Below are 8,438 nucleotides of genomic sequence, written 5' to 3'. Positions count from 1 at the left end.
GTACTTCTTTGTTTTGATCTTTGAATTCTATTGACTTGAATATCTTTGTGTCTCATATGCATTCTCATCTTGTTAGTGTCAGTAGTATACAAACTGCTAAGTTTGGTGTCCTGCATGCATAGTTATTTGATTCTTGTTGCATTTTGATTGGTTCTTATTATTAAAAAAAATCCAAAAATATTTTTAATCTGTGTCCTTTCAAGTCAATTATACAGAGAATTGAAGATTCAGAACACACTGCAGAGGAATCACACAGAAAAAGCTGAGCATTCAAAAATGCCCAGTGAAGAAGACAGACTGGCGTTTAAACGCCAGCCAGGGTACCTGGTTGGGCGTTTAACGCCCAAAAAGGTAGCATTTTGGGCGTTAAACGCCAGAATGTATACCATTCTGGGCGTTTAACGCCAGGATGGTGCTAGGGGGAAGATTTTGTTTTCAAATCAATTTTTTTTAGTTTTTCAAAATCAAATCTTTTTCAAATCAAATCTTTTCAATCAAATGTTTTTCAAAATCAATTTCTTTCCTTTTTAAAAGATACTTACTAACAATTAATGATTTGATTGAACATCTCAAAATTGTTGCCTTTTCTGTTGAGAAAGGTTTTATGTTTGAATCATATCTTTTCTTGTTAGGCAAGTTATTAATTTTTAAAATCAAATCTTTTTCAAATTGTTTTCAAATTATATCTTTTAAATTGTTTTCAAATCATATCTTCTCAATCACATCTCTTTGACCATAACTTTTCAATCATATCTTCTTAACCACATCTTTTTCAAAATAGTTTTCAATCAAATCTTTTTGATGTCTAATTTCAAAATCTTTTTTTTTTCGAAAATCACTTGATTTCTTTCCCACTTTTGTTTTCGAAAATCAATTAGTGTTCTTCAAAAATGTTTTCAAAATTTTATAATTAATTTTCGAAAATTATCCCCCCTTCTTCTTCACATCCTTCTATTTATGGAGTATCACTCCTTCTTAATGCACAATTCGAACTATATCTGATCAAGTTCGAATTCTCCTTCTTCTTTCTTCTATTTTTCTTTTCCTCTGACACCTAAAGGAATCTCTATACTATGACATAGAGGATTCCACATTTTCTTGTTCCCTTCTCTTTCTTATGAGCAGGAGCAAAGACAAAGGCGCTCTTGTTGAGGCTGATCCTGAACCTGAAAGGACCTTGAAGAGAAAGCTAAGAGAAGCCAAAACACAACTCTCTTTAGAGCACCTGACCGAATTCTTCAAGGAAGAAGAACAAATGGCAGCCGAAAACAACAACAATGCCAACAATGCAAGGAAGGTGCTTGGTGACTTTACTGCACCTACTCCTGATTTCTATGGGAGAAGCATCTCTATCCCTGCCATTGGAGCAAACAACTTTGAGCTTAAGCCTCAATTAGTTTCTCTAATGCAACAGAATTGCAAGTTTCATGGACTTCCAATGGAAGATCCTCATCAGTTTTTAGCTGAGTTCTTGCAAATCTGTGATACAGTCAAGACTAATGGGGTTAACCCTGAGGTCTATAGACTGATGCTATTCCCTTTTGCTGTGAGAGACAGAGCTAGAATATGGTTGGACTCTCAACCTAAAGAAAGCCTGGACTCTTGGGAAAAGCTAGTCAATGCCTTCTTGGCAAAGTTCTTTCCACCACAAAGATGGAGTAAGCTTAGAGTGGAAGTCCAAACCTTCAGACAAAAGGATGGAGAATCCCTCTATGAAGCTTGGGAAAGATACAAACAATTAATCAGAAAATGTCCTTCTGACATGCTTTCTGAATGGAGCATCATAGGTATTTTCTATGATGGTCTCTCTGAACTATCCAAGATGTCTTTGGATAGCTCTGCTGGAGGATCTCTTCATCTGAAGAAGATGCCTACTGAAGCTCAAGAACTGATTGAAATGGTTGCAAATAACCAATTCATGTATACTTCTGAAAGAAATCCTGTGAACAACGGGACTAGTCAAAAGAAAGGAGTTCTTGAGATTGACACTCTGAATGCCATTTTGGCTCTGAATAAAATATTGACTCAACAAGTCAATCTGATTTCTCAAAGTCTGTCTGGAATGCAAAATGCACCAAACAGTACTAAGGATGCTTCATCTGAGGAAGAAGCTTATGATCCTGAGAACCCTTCAATGGAAGAGGTAAATTACCTGGGAGAACCCTATGGTAACACCTATAATTCTTCATGGAGAAATCACCCAAATCTCTCATGGAAGAATCAAGAGAGACCTCAACAAGGTTTCAATAATAATGGTGGAAGAAACAGGTTTAACAATGGTAAACCTTTTCCATCATCTTCTCAGCAACAGACAGAGAGCTCTAAGCAGAATACCTCTGACTTAGCAACCATGGTCTCTGATCTAATCAAAACCACTCAAAGTTTCATGACTGAAACTAGATCCTCCATTAGGAATTTGGAAGGACAAGTGGGTCAGCTGAGCAAGAAAATTACTGAACTTCCCCCAAGCACTCTCCCAAGTAACACTGAAGAAAATCCAAAAGGAGAGTGCAAAGCCATAAATATGGCCGAATTCTGGGAGGAAGAAGAGGCAGTGAACGCCACTGAGGAAGGCCTCACTGGACGTCCACTGGCCTCCAATGAGTTCCCCAATGAGGAACCTTGGGAATCTGAGGCTCAAACTGAGACCATAGAGATTCCTTTAGACTTACTGCTGCCATTCTTGAGCTCTGATGAGTATTCTTCCTCTGAAGAGGATGAGTATGTCACTGAGGAGCAAGTTGCTAAATACCTTGGAGCAATCATTAAGCTGAATGACAAGTTATTTGGAAATGAGACTTGGGAGGATGAACCTCCTTTGCTCACCAAAGAACTGGATAACTTGTCTAGGCAGCAATTGCCTCAAAAGAGGCAGGATCCTGGGAAGTTTTCTATACCTTGTACCATAGGCACCATGACCTTCAAGAAGGCCTTGTGTGACTTAGGGTCAAGTGTAAACCTCATGCCCCTCTCTGTAATGGAGAAATTAGGGATCTTTGAGGTGCAAGCTGCAAAAATCTCACTAGAGATGGCAGACAACTCAAGAAAACAAGCCTATGGACTTGTAGAGGATGTTCTGGTTAAGGTTGAAGACCATTACATTCCTACTGATTTCATAGTCCTAGAGACTGGGAAGTGCATGGATGAATCCATCATCCTTGGCAGACCCTTCCTAGCCACAGCAAAGGCTGTGATTGATGTTGATAGAGGAGAGTTGATCATTCAAGTGAATGAAGAATCCTTGGTGTTTAAGGCCCAAGGATATCCCTCTGTCATCATGGAGAAGAAGCATGAAGAGCTTCTCTCAAAACAGAGCCAAACAGAGCCCCCACAGTCAAACTCTAAGTTTGGTGTTGGGAGGCCACAACCAAACTCTAAGTTTGGTGTTGAACCCCCACATTCAAACTCTAAGTTTGGTGTTGGGAAGTTCCAACACGGTTCTGAGCATCCCTGAGGCTCCATGAGGGTCCTCTGTCAAGCTAATGACAGTAAAGAAGCGCTTGTTGGGAGGCAACCCAATGTTTTATAATTAATTATTTTCTTTTGTTATTTTATCTTTTTTTGTAGGTTGATGATCATAAGAAGTCACAAAAACAATGAAAAAAGCAAAAACAAAATGAAAAACAGGAAGAAAAACAGCACACCCTGGAGGAAGATGCTACTGGCGTTTAAACGCCAGTCAGCCTAGCAGTTGGGCGTTTAACGCCCAGTCTGGCACCCTTCTGGGCGTTTAACGCCAGAAAGGGGCACCAGACTGGCGTTAAACGCCAGTAAAGGGTAAAAACCTGGCGTTAAATGCCAGGAATGGGCACCAGCCCGGCGTTTAACGCCAGAAATGGGTCAAAACGTGGATTTTGATGCCATTTGGTGCAAGGATGCTTTTTCCTTGACACTACAGGATCTGTGGACCCCACAGGACCCTACCATCATTCTCTCTCTTCTTCCCCCATTCACCAATCACCTCAACACCTCTTCCCCAAAAACCCCTCACCTATCAAATCCCATCTTTATCTTCACCATTCACATCCATCCTTCATAAATCCCCACCAACCTCACCCTTCAAATTCAAACCACTTTTCCCTCCCTAACCCACCCATAATGGCCGAACCATTCACCCCCCTCTCTCCTATATATACCCTTCTTCAACCCTTCATTTTCACACAACCTAAACACCACTTCTCCCCCTCTTTGGCCGAATACACCACCATCCCCCTCTTCCTCATCTTCTTCTTCTACTCTCTTCTTTCTTCTTTTGCTCGAGGACGAGCAAACATTTTAAGTTTGGTGTGGTAAAAGCGTTGCTTTTTCGTTTTTCCATAACCATTTATGGCATCCAAGGCCGGAGAAACCTCTAGAAAGAGGAAAGGGAAGGCAAAAGTTTCCACCTCCGAGTCATGGGAGATGGATAGATTCCTCTCAAGGGTGCATCAAGACCACTTCTATGAAGTTGTGGCCTTGAAGAAGGTGATCCCCGAGGTCCCCTTTTCACTCAAAAAGGGTGAATATCCGGAGATCCGCCATGAGATTCAAAGAAGAGGTTGGGAAGTTCTTACCAACCCCATTCAACAAGTTGGAATCTTGATGGTTCAAGAGTTCTATGCCAATGCATGGATCACCAAGAACCATGACCAAAGTGTGAACCCGAATCCAAAGAATTATCTCACTATGGTTCGGGGGAAATACTTGGATTTTAGTCCGGAAAGTGTGAGGGTGGCGTTCAACTTGCCTATGATGCAAGGAGATGAGCATCCTTACACTAGAAGGGTCAACTTTGATCAAAGGTTGGACCAAGTCCTCACAGTCATATGTGAAGAGGGCGCACAATGGAAGCAAGATTCAAGAGGAAAGCCGGTCCAATTGAGAAGGCATGACCTCAAACCCGTGGCTAGAGGATGGTTAGAGTTCATACAACGCTCAATCATTCCCACTAGCAACCGGTCCGAAGTTACCATAGACCGGGCTATCATGATCCATAGCATCATGATTGGAGAAGAAATAGAGGTTCATGAGGTTATAGCCCAAGAACTCTATAGGGTGGCAGACAAGACCTCTACCTTGGCAAGGTTAGCCTTTCCTCACCTCATTTGTCACCTCTGTTATTCAGTAGGAGTTGACATAGAGGGAGACATTTCCATTGATGAGGATAAGCCCATTACCAAGAAAAGGATGGAGCACACAAGAGATCTCACTCATCATGAGATCCCTGAGATTCCTCAAGGGATGAATTTTCCTCCACAAAACTATTGGGAGCAACTAAACACCTCCCTAGGAGAATTGAGTTCCAACATGGGACAACTAAGGGTGGAGCATCAAGAACACTCCATTATCCTTCATGAAATTAGAGAAGATCAAAGAATCATGAGGGAGGAGCAACAAAGGCAAGGAAGAGACATTGAGGAGCTCAAGCACTCCATAGGATCTTCAAGAGCAAGAAAGAGCCGCCATCACTGAGGTGGACCCGTTCTTTGATTTCCTTGTTATTTGTTCTTCTGTTTTTCGAATTTTATGCTTATGTTATCCATGCTTGTGTCTTATGATCATTAGTGTCTTAGTGTCCATGCCTTAAAGTTATGAATGTCCTATGAATCCATCACCTTTCTTGAATAAAAATGTGCTCAATTGAAAAAGGAAGAATTGCATGAATTTTGAATTTTATAATAGTTTAATTATGTTGATGTGGTGGCAATATTTTTGTTCTCTGAATGTATGCTTAAACAGTGCATATGTGTCTTGAATTTGTGGTTCATGAATGTTAGCTCTTGAAAGAATGATGAAAAAGGAGACATGTTATTGAGGATCTGAAAAATCAATAAAATGATTCTTGAAGCAAGAAAAAGCATTGCTATACAAAAAAAAAAAAAAAAAACCGAAAAAAAAGGAGAAAAAGAAAACGAAAAAAAAAAAAAAAGAGTTGTGATCCAAGGCAATAAGAGTGTGCTTAAGAACCCTGGACACCTCTAATTGGGGACTTTAGCAAAGCTGAGTCACAATCTGAAAAGGTTCACCCAATTATGTGTCTGTGGCATGTATGTATCCGGTGGTAATACTGGAAAGACAGAGTGCTTTGGGCCACAGCCAAGACTCAATAAATAGCTATGTTCAAGAATCATCATACCTTACTAGGAGAATCATTAACACTATCTGGACTCTGAGTTCCTAAAGAAGCCAACCATTCTGGATTTCAAAGGATAGATTGAGATGCCAAAACTGTTCAGAGGCAAAAAGTTAAAAGCCCCGCTCATCTGATTAATACTGATCTTCACAGATGTTTTTGGAATTCATTGCATATTCTCTTCTTTTTAACTTATTTGATTTTCAGTTGCTTGGGGACAAGCAACAATTTAAGTTTGGTGTTGTGATGAGCGGATAATTTGTATACTTTTTGGCATTGTTTTTAGTATGTTTTTGATATGATCTAGTTAGTTTTTAGTATATTTTTATTAGTTTTTAGTTAAAATTTACTTTTCTAGACTTTACTATGAGTTTGTGTGTTTTTCTGTGATTTCAGGTATTTTCTGGCTGAAATTGAGGGACCTGAGCAAAAATCTGATCCAGAGACCAAAAAGGACTGCAGATGCTGTTGGATTCTGACCTCCCTGCACTCGAAGCAGATTTTCTGGAGCTACAGAAGCCCAATTGGCGCGCTCTCAACGGCGTTGGAAAGTAGACATCCTGGGCTTTCCAGCAATATATGATAGTCCATACTTTGCCCAAGATTTGATGGCCCAAACCGGCGTTCAAAGTCACCTCAAGAAATCCCAGCGTTAAACGCTGGAACTGGCACCCAAATGGGAGTTAAACGCCCAAACTGGCACCAGGGCTGGCGTTTAACTCCAAGAAGAGTCTCTACACGAAATTTGCTTCATTGCTCAGCCCAAGCACACACTAAGTGGGCCCGGAAGAGGATTTTTATGTCATTTACTCATTTCTGTACACCTTAGGCTACTAGTTTCTTATAAGTAAGACCTTTTGCTATTGTATTAGAAATCTTTGGATTATTTTTAGATCCTTTGATCATTGGGAGGCTGGCCTCACGGCCATGCCTAGACCTTGTTCTTATGTATTTTCAACGGTGGAGTTTCTACACACCATAGATTAAGGTGTGGAGCTCTGCTGTACCTCGAGTATTAATGCAATTACTATTGATCTTTCATTCAATTCCGCTTGTTCTTGTTCCAAGATATCACTTGTTCTTCAACTTGATGAAGGTGATGATTGACGCCCATCACCATTCTCACTCATGAACAAAGTGACTGACAACCACTCTTGTTCTACAAGCATTTGAGGCTTAGTGAATATCTCTTGGATTTCTGATTGCACGATGCATGGTTGATCGCCTGACAACCGAGTGCTCGCCTGACAAACGAGCCAGCCATTCCGTGAGATCAGAGTCTTCGTGGTATAGGCAAGAACTGATGGCAGCATTCAAGAGAATCCGGAAGGTCTAACCTTGTCTGTGGTATTCTGAGTAGGATTCAATGATTGAATGACTGTGACGTGCTTCAAACCTGTAACCTACTGGGCGTTAGTGACAGACGCAAAAGAGTTATTCTATTCCGGTAGGGGAGGGAACCACACCGGTGATTGGCAGCACTGTGACAGAGTGTATGCATTAGCTTTCACTGCGAGGATGGGAGGTAGCTGCTGACAACAGTGAGACCCTACACGAGTTTGCCATGGAAAGGAGTAAGAAGGGCTGGATGAAGGCAGTAGGAAAGCAGAGAGACGGAAGGGAAGGCATCTTCATGCGCTTATCTGAAGTTCCTACCAATGAATTACATAAGTATCTCTATCCTTATCCTTTATGTTATTTTCGTTCATCACCATATACATCTGAGTTTGCCTGACTAAGATTTACAAGATGACCATAGCTTGCTTCAATACTAACAATCTCCGTGGGATCGACCCTTACTCACGTAAGGTTTATTACTTGGACGACCCAGTGCACTTGCTGGTTAGTTGTGCGAAGTTGTGTAATGCCATGGTATTGAGCCACCAAGTTCTTGGAGCCATTACCGGGGATTATTTGAGTTGTGAAAAAGTATTGTTCACAATTTCGCGCACCAACCGCACTGCTAAATTTGATGCCCAAGTTTCGTGGCCTACCTGCTCAAGAGCCTGTCAAGCACTTGAGAGATTTCCAGGCAGCCTGTTCTACTGTCAGGCGTGATGGCACTGATGAAACTTCAATTTTGCTGAAAGCTTTTCCGTTCTCTCTTGAGGGAAAAGCAAGAGAGTGGTACTACACTCAACCTCTAGCAAATATATCCTACTGGGATACTCTCAGAAAAGAGTTTATAGAGAAATTCTTTCCATCTGAAGTTACTGATAAACTGAGAAAGGATATCTCTACAATTGTTCAAGATGACAATGAGACTCTCTTTGAATACTGGGAGTGCTTCAATAATCTTCTGGAAGCATGCCCCCACCACATGATT

General features: G+C 40.9%; 2 non-coding genes across 2 annotated transcripts; both read right to left on the bottom strand.

Annotated features, from left to right (window-relative positions):
* Nucleotides 1–1,660: 1,660 nt before the first annotated feature.
* Nucleotides 1,661–1,768, bottom strand: LOC130965050 (small nucleolar RNA R71). The gene has a single exon (XR_009081107.1). It is a non-coding gene; the product is annotated as a small nucleolar RNA R71 (small nucleolar RNA).
* Nucleotides 1,769–8,330: 6,562 nt separating this feature from the next.
* Nucleotides 8,331–8,438, bottom strand: LOC130964249 (small nucleolar RNA R71). Its single transcript, XR_009080350.1, has one exon. It is a non-coding gene; the product is annotated as a small nucleolar RNA R71 (small nucleolar RNA).

This window comes from Arachis stenosperma, chromosome 2, assembly GCF_014773155.1.
Source record: "Arachis stenosperma cultivar V10309 chromosome 2, arast.V10309.gnm1.PFL2, whole genome shotgun sequence".
Lineage (NCBI taxonomy): Eukaryota > Viridiplantae > Streptophyta > Magnoliopsida > Fabales > Fabaceae > Arachis > Arachis stenosperma.
This window is presented reverse-complemented; position numbering and strand designations above follow the sequence as displayed.